Raw genomic sequence first — 7,643 nt, 5'->3', positions numbered from 1 at the left:
TCTCTCTGTCTCTCTTTGTCTCTGTCTGTCTGTCTGTCTGTCTGTCTGTCTGTCTGTCTGTCTCTCTCTCTCTCTCTCTCTCTCTCTCTCTCTCTCGTTTGAATTCTCTCTCCCGCCCGCCCGCCCGCCAGCACTCCCTCCCTCCTTTTCCTCTCGACTTGCCAGTCAATCCTGGGGCTTGAGCTACTGGCGCTCCAACACACAACGGTCCCACTCCGACCCTGCCTGCCTGCCTATGCATGGGCCCCATACTCCAACGAGGCACATCATCATCCCCACCCCCACCCCTTCTCTGAAAAAGAAGGCAGTCTCTCTCGGGACCAGCCAGCCTGGGCCTGGAAGAGAAGGACATAAGGCCGGTTTTCTCAGTCAGTCAGTCAGTGCGCGGTTTCTTTTTCATGCATTTCATGAGAGAAAACTGCAATTCACAAAACCACCACTAGATGGCGCGCCTTCGCCGTCGACAAGGTGGATGGGGCGGCGGGAGGGGCAAAACACGGGTCGGGTCAGTCACTCGCTCAGCCGGTCAGTCCTCGCCTACCCGGTAGTGGGTAGTGAGAGTTCTGACATACACATACATATAGGTTGTTATCATTCATTATTATCGTCATTTGCTTTTCCTTTTTCCTTTTGGCCTAGTCCTGGGGCTTGGGCTCCGGGCCTGAGCACTGTCCCTGAGTTTCTTTATGCTCAAGGTCACTGCTCTACCACTCGAGCCCCTTCTGGCTTGTTCTGTTTAGGTGGTACTGAGGAATTGAACCCAGGGCTTCAAGCACGCTGAGACACATTCCCAGCCCAGTCCACCTCTGGGATTCCCCCCCCCCCCCCCCCCCCGCACCGGGTTCTGCCCGCCCGGAACCAGAGGTACGGTACTGTCCTCTGCGAGCTCGTGCTCTTGCATGACGACACGGTAGTACTAATTCAGCCCCGAGGAAATCTTCACTAGGGCATTTTCCCCCAAGTCCACCTCCACTTCTGGCGTTTTGGGTGACCCATCGAGATGAAGAGTCTCAAATGGACTTTCCTGCCCGGGCGGGCTATGAACCACTATCCTCAGGTCTCAGCCCCCTCGCTCAGCACCTCAGACGGATGATGGGCAGTGAGCCACTGCTGCCACCGGCACCACCCGGCCGGTGAGCCTTTGCCTGGGGATTTTCTTTACCGACCGGCCGAAAGGTTTCGTGCCCTACCTGTCTTATGGATAAGTTTGCTCTGTTTTCGGTCTTATTTTTGTCCTCATGGACATCCTTCTTTCCCAAGGAAAAGGGGCCTCGGCTCGGGGAGAGAGTCAATTCCTGAGGCCAGACAATCCATAGGAGGAACTTTCTGCCACAGTGTGGTGTGGTGTGGTGTGGTGTGGTGTGGTGTGGTGTGGTGTGGCAGCTCAGATATCACAAGGACTGCCATCTCTCGTGTGCAGGATACCCGGGGAGGGGAACTGCGGGGTGGGGGTGAGCAGAGGCATTTTCTCCTTCCGGAAACCAGATGATGATTGAATAAAATTAGCCATCCATCCTTGAGACATTCTCAAGGAGGTGGGCTGGGGATGTGTCTGGGTTGGTAGACAGCTTCCCCTAAAAACTCGGGCCTAAATGGCGGCGGCGGCATCCATCTTGTTCACAGACCGAGTGTCCACGTTGAAAATGAGAGTCTCTTCTGGGACGCTGGTTCCTGCTCCCTCCTTCCTTCTTCCAAGGAAGAAGTTGCCGCTGGCGGGTGGGTTCCAGGCTGGCAAGCAGAGTAAGCAGAGCCCCGCTGGAGTCCACAAGGAAAAGCAAGACCGAGGGGAGGCGGGGAGGCGGGGAGGGGGGACACAGAGACAGACAGGAGACAGAGAGGCAGAGAGAAAGAGACAGAGACAGAGACAGAGACAGAGAGAGACAGAGACCCAGCGACCGACGGAAAGACACACAGGGGAAGAGATGGAGGGGGAGCGAGAGATCCACAAATCTAACTACACCAACTGAATAATCAGACAGACAGACAGACAGACAGACACACACACACACACACACACACACACACACACACACACACACACACACACACACACCACACCGACACACAGGCAGACAGAGGGAGAGATGGGGAGTATAACTAGATCACCTGAATCAACAAACAGGAACAGGCACACATGCCCCCACCCCACCACACACACACACACACACACACACACACACACAGAGGCAAAGACAAGAGACCGACACACAGACAGGCAGAGAGGGGGAGACATGGAGGGGGAGCCCTAGAGACCCATCAGTGTGACTGACTAGATCACCTGAATAAATTTATTCCTTCCCTGCCCTGCCCTCATGTATGAAGGTAGACGATTGGTATGGAGTTCTTCTTGTCACCAAACACAGGTGAGGGCTAGTGACTTTTTACCCTTCCATGTAGGGACTCTTCCCTTAGGACCCTTGATTTTGATCATTGAATGAGAATTTCTGGAGGAGTCACTCTGGTGGAGTTTTATGGAGTAAGCAATCAGGCAACCAGACAACCATACAACCCGACCACAAAAAAAAAAAAAAAAAAAAGCAGACACAGACAGACAGACAGACAGACAGACAGACAGACAGACAGAGAGACCCACACAGCTCCTGACTTCATGGGTGTTTTCAGGGTTAAAGTGGGGGGTCGGGGGGAATGTGGCAACTGAATTATGCACAGATAGTTGTTTTATCTTTGCTCCAATCTCAACTCTAGATGTTTGGGGTATTTCTTTACAGATAAGATAAACAGATCATTAACGCTTGTTTTCTTTCTTTCTTTCTTTCTTTCTTTCTTTCTTTCTTTCTTTCTTTCTTTCTTTCTTTCTTTCTTTCTTTCTTTCTTTCTTTCTTTGTGTGCCCCCCCTCTCCTTTTTCTCTTTTTTATGGGGGGGGGGGGAGGTGGGCAATCCTGGGACTCGAAGTCAAGGCACTGTCACTCAGCGACTCAGCTTTTTTGGCTCAATTCTAGCAGTCTATCACTTGAACCAGAGCTCCACTTTTGGCTTTATCTGTCTATGTACTATGTACGTGGCGTGTGTGTGTGTGTGTGTGTGTGTGTGTGTGTGTGTAATATATATTATATATATTCATTTTATACATAGACGTATATATGTATAAACACACATCTATTCGTTTATTTATACACATGTGTATATATACGTGCACATATATATTTATACACATATGTGTATATATACATGCACACATATATTTATACACATACATATATACTGTGATACGCACGCGCGCGCACACACACACACACACACACACACACACATTGCCTTATTATTTTCATGATTTTTGTTTTTTTTTGGTTTTGTTTTGTGTTTTGGTTTGGTTTTTCCCGGGACGTGGGGCTTGAACCCTGGCTGGCCCTGGACACTGTCCCCCAACTCTTCAGCTCAAGCCTAGGGCGCTACTACTTGAGCCACAGTACCACTTCCGGTTTTCTGAGTGGCTTATTGGAGATAAGAGTCTCACGGTCTTTCGTGCCCAGGCTGGCTTTGAACCGAGATCCTCAGATCTCAGCTTCCGGAGCAGCTAGGATTACAGGCGCGAGCCACCAGCGCCCAGCTATTTTCATGTTTTTGTGTGTGTGTGTGTCGGGTGTGAGGCTTGAACTCTGGGGCTGGGTGCTGTCTCTCTCTCTCTCTCTCTCTCTCTCTCTCTCTCTCTCTCTCTCTCTCTCTCTCTCTCTCTCTCTCTCTGTGCTCTTCACCTTCCCAGCCCTCCCCCACTTGTTTTGCCAGTCTAGGGGCTGGCAAAAGAAGAAGAAAGAGAGATTGAGTAAAATTAGCCATCCATCCTTCAGCCATCCTCCTTGAGACATTCTCAATGAAGTGGGCTGGGGATGTGTCTGGGTGGTAGGCAGCTTCCCTAAAAACTCGGGCCTAAATGGCAGCAGCGGCATCCATCTTGTTTACAGACCGAGTGTCCACGAGCTCATGTGGGCTTTCATGTTCTCCGTGGGTTGACACGGCCGGCCGGCGGGCGGGCGAGCGGACGAGCGAGCGGGGTGGGGTGTGCGATTCATTGGAGATAAGACACCGGTTCCTGCTCCCTCCTTCCTTCAGGGACACCAAGGAAGAAGTTGCCGCTGGCGGGTGGGTTCCAGGCTGGCAAGCAGAGTAAGCAGAGCCCCGCTGGGACTGAAATACATTTCTTCCTGGAGTCCACAACGAAAAGCAAGCGGGGGGGGGGGTGGGGGGGGGTGGGGGGGGTGGGCGGAGGGGAGAGGACAGAGAGACAGAGAGGAGAGACAGACAGAGACAGAGACAAAGAGGGACAGACACACAGACAGAGACAGAGACCCAGAGACCGACAGAAAGACACACAGGGAAAGAGCTGCAGGGGGAACGAGAGATCCACAAGTCCAACTAGATTCCCCTGAATCAACAAACAGACGGATGGACGGACGGACACACACACACACACACACACACACACACACACACACACACACACACACACACACGGAGACGGACACACGCGGAGACAGACAGACAGAGGGACACATGGAGGGGGAGCCCTAGAGACCCATTAGTGTGACTGACTAGATCACCTGAATAAATTATTCCTTCCCTGCCCTGCCCTCATGTATTGAGGTAGACTATTGGTATGGAGTTCTTCTTGTCACCAAACACAGGTGAGGGCTAGTGACTTTTTACCCTTCCATGTACGGACTCTTCCCTTAGGACTCTTGATCTTGATTTCAATCATTGAATAAGAATTTCTGGAGGAATCAGAAAGAATGACATTTCCCCATTTGTTAGGAAATGGAAAGGCTTGGAAAAAATTATATTAAGTGAAGTAAGCCAGGCCCAAAGAAACATAGGTCCCATGGTTTCCCTTATTTGCAATATCTAGTATATGTATGAGTCAAGTGGAAAAGGTCAGATAATGTGATGTTAGGAAAACGAACCCTTGAATATGTATTTTAATGGTTTTTTTTTCATGCACGTGTTTCTAACGCATTTATAGGATTGTTTCTTTGTTGCTTTGTATGTCCCCCCCCCACAGTGTAACCCCCGCTTTCACTATATTTGATGTCAGTATAACTTATGGGGGAGATGGGGACAAACAAGTCGTTTAAGGATTCAGGTGGACCTGTTGCAACAATGAGAAGTACAAAATGTCGTGTGAAAAAGGAGCTTTACGGTGGGGGGGGGGAAGGGGGAAGGATTGGGTTGGGGGGAGGGGGGTGGCTGGGAAGGGAGATGAAGTGTAAACAAAGGAGGAGGCTGCAATGCTTGGTAGGAAATGTGTGCATTATCCTGCCCATGTAGTTGTAACCCCTCTGTACAGTATGTTCTCAAATAAAATAAAATAAAATTAAAAAAAAAAAAAAGAATTTATGGAGTAAGCAAGCAGGCAACCAGGCAACCAGACAACCAGTCCAAAAAAAAAAAAAAGGCAGACACAGTCAGACAGACAGAGAGACCCACACAGCTCCTTGACTTCATGGGTGTTTTCAAGGCTAAAGCGGGCGGGGGGGGGGGGGGGGGGGGAATGTGGCAGCTGAGTTATGCACAGATAGTTAGTTGTTTTATCTTTGCCCCAACCTGAATTTCTAGATGTTTGGGGCATTTCTTTACAGGTAAGAGAAAGAGGTCACTGACTCTTCCTTCCTTCCTTCCTTTTTTCTTTCCTTTCTTTCTTTTTTCCCCCACCATCTCTCTCTCTCTCTCTCTCTCTCTCTCTCTCTCTCTCTCTCTCTCTCTCTCTCCTTTTTTTCTATTTTTTTGGAGGGGTGGGCAATCCTGGGTCTTGAAGTGAGGGCCTGAGTACTGTCACTCAGACACTCAGCTTTTTCGGCTCAAGTCTAGCACTGTACCATTTGAGCCACAGCGCTACTTATGTCTATGTACGTGATATCTATCTATCTATCTATCTATCTATCTATCTATCTATCTATCTATCTATCTATCTATCTATCTATTGATATAGATATACATCTACATATATCTATATATATCTATGTGTGTGTGCGTGCGTGTGTGTGCGTGAGTATGCGTGTATGTATATATCTATACATATATATGTGTTTATATGCATATACATATATAAACACATTCATTTATTTATACATATACGTATATACGTATAAGCACACATATGTTCATTTATTTATACATATATATACATACACACACACACACACATATATATATATACTTATACATAGTGTGATACACACATATAAATATACGTATATCCACTTATTATTTACGTGCTTTTTTTTTTTTTTTTTTGTCGGCCTTGGGGCTTGAACTCTGGGCCTGGGCGCTGTCCCTCAGCTCTTCAGCTCAAGGCGAGCGCTCTACCACTTGAGCCACAGCACCACTTCCGGTTTTCTGGTGGTTTATTGGAGATCGGAGTCTATAGGTCTCTCCTGCCCGGGCTGGCTTTGAACCGCGATCCTCAGATCTCAGCCTCCTGAGTAGCTAGGATTACAGGCGTGAGCCACCAGCGCCCGGCTTATTTACATGCTTTTTGGTTGTTGTTTTTTTTATCTCCCCCCTCCCCCGCCCAGACGTGGGGCCTTGGGAAGGGATCTGCAGGGGGGGGTGTGCAGAGGCATTTTCTCCTTCGGGAAACCAGGTGATGATTTAGTAAAATTAGCCATCCATCCTTGAGACATTCTCAAGGAAGTGGACTGGGAATGTGGGTGGTAGACAGCTTCCCTAAAAACTCGGGTCTAAATGGCAGCAGAGATGGCAGCGGCATCCATCTTGTTTACAGACCGAGTCTCCATGTTCAACATGAGACTCCTCTAAACTGAGTCTTTGCATGTTCTTGAGCTCATGTGTGGCTTTCATATTCTGTGTGGGTTGACACGGGCGGGCGGGTGGCCAGGCGGGTGATTCATTGGAGATAAGAGTCTCTTTTGGGGCACCGGTTCCTGCTCCCTCCTTCCTTCGGGGACACCAAGGAAGAAGTTGCCTCTGGCGTGTTCCAGGCTGGCAAGCTGAGTAAGCAGAGGCCACTGGGCCTGAAATACAGTTCTGCCTTGAGTCCACAAAGAAAAGCAAGGGGTGGGGGAGGGGAGAGGACAGAGACACAGGAGAGACAGACAGAGAGGAGAGACAGAGACGGAGAGAGAGAGACAGAGACCCAGAGACCGATGGAAAGACACACAGAGTAAGAGATGGAAGGGGGAGCGAGAGATCCACAAGTCCAACTAGATCTGAGATACACACACACACACACACACACACACACACACACACACACACACACACGCTCTCATGCACGCGCGCGCGCGCACGCACACACACACACACACACACAGAGGCAGACAGAGGGAGACATGGACAGGGAGCCAGAGACCCATTAGTGTGACTGACTAGATCACCTGAATAAATTATTCCTTCCCTGTCCTGCCCTCATGTATTAAGGTAGACGATTGGTATGGAGTTCTTCTTGTCACCAAACACAAGTGAGGGTTAGTGACTTTTTACCCTTCCATGTAGGGACTCTTCCCTTAGGACCCTTGATTTCGATCATTGAATGAGAATTTCTAGAGGAGTCGCTCTGGTGGAGTTTTATGGAGTAAGCAAGCAGGCAACCAGACAACCTGACCACCCCCCCAAAACAAAAAAAAGGCAGACACAGACAGACAGACAGACAGACAGACAGAGAGACCCA

Source organism: Dipodomys spectabilis, unplaced genomic scaffold (genome assembly GCF_019054845.1).
Source record: "Dipodomys spectabilis isolate Male_0828 unplaced genomic scaffold, ASM1905484v1 ptg000820l, whole genome shotgun sequence".
Taxonomy (NCBI): domain Eukaryota; kingdom Metazoa; phylum Chordata; class Mammalia; order Rodentia; family Heteromyidae; genus Dipodomys; species Dipodomys spectabilis.
This window is presented reverse-complemented; position numbering follows the sequence as displayed.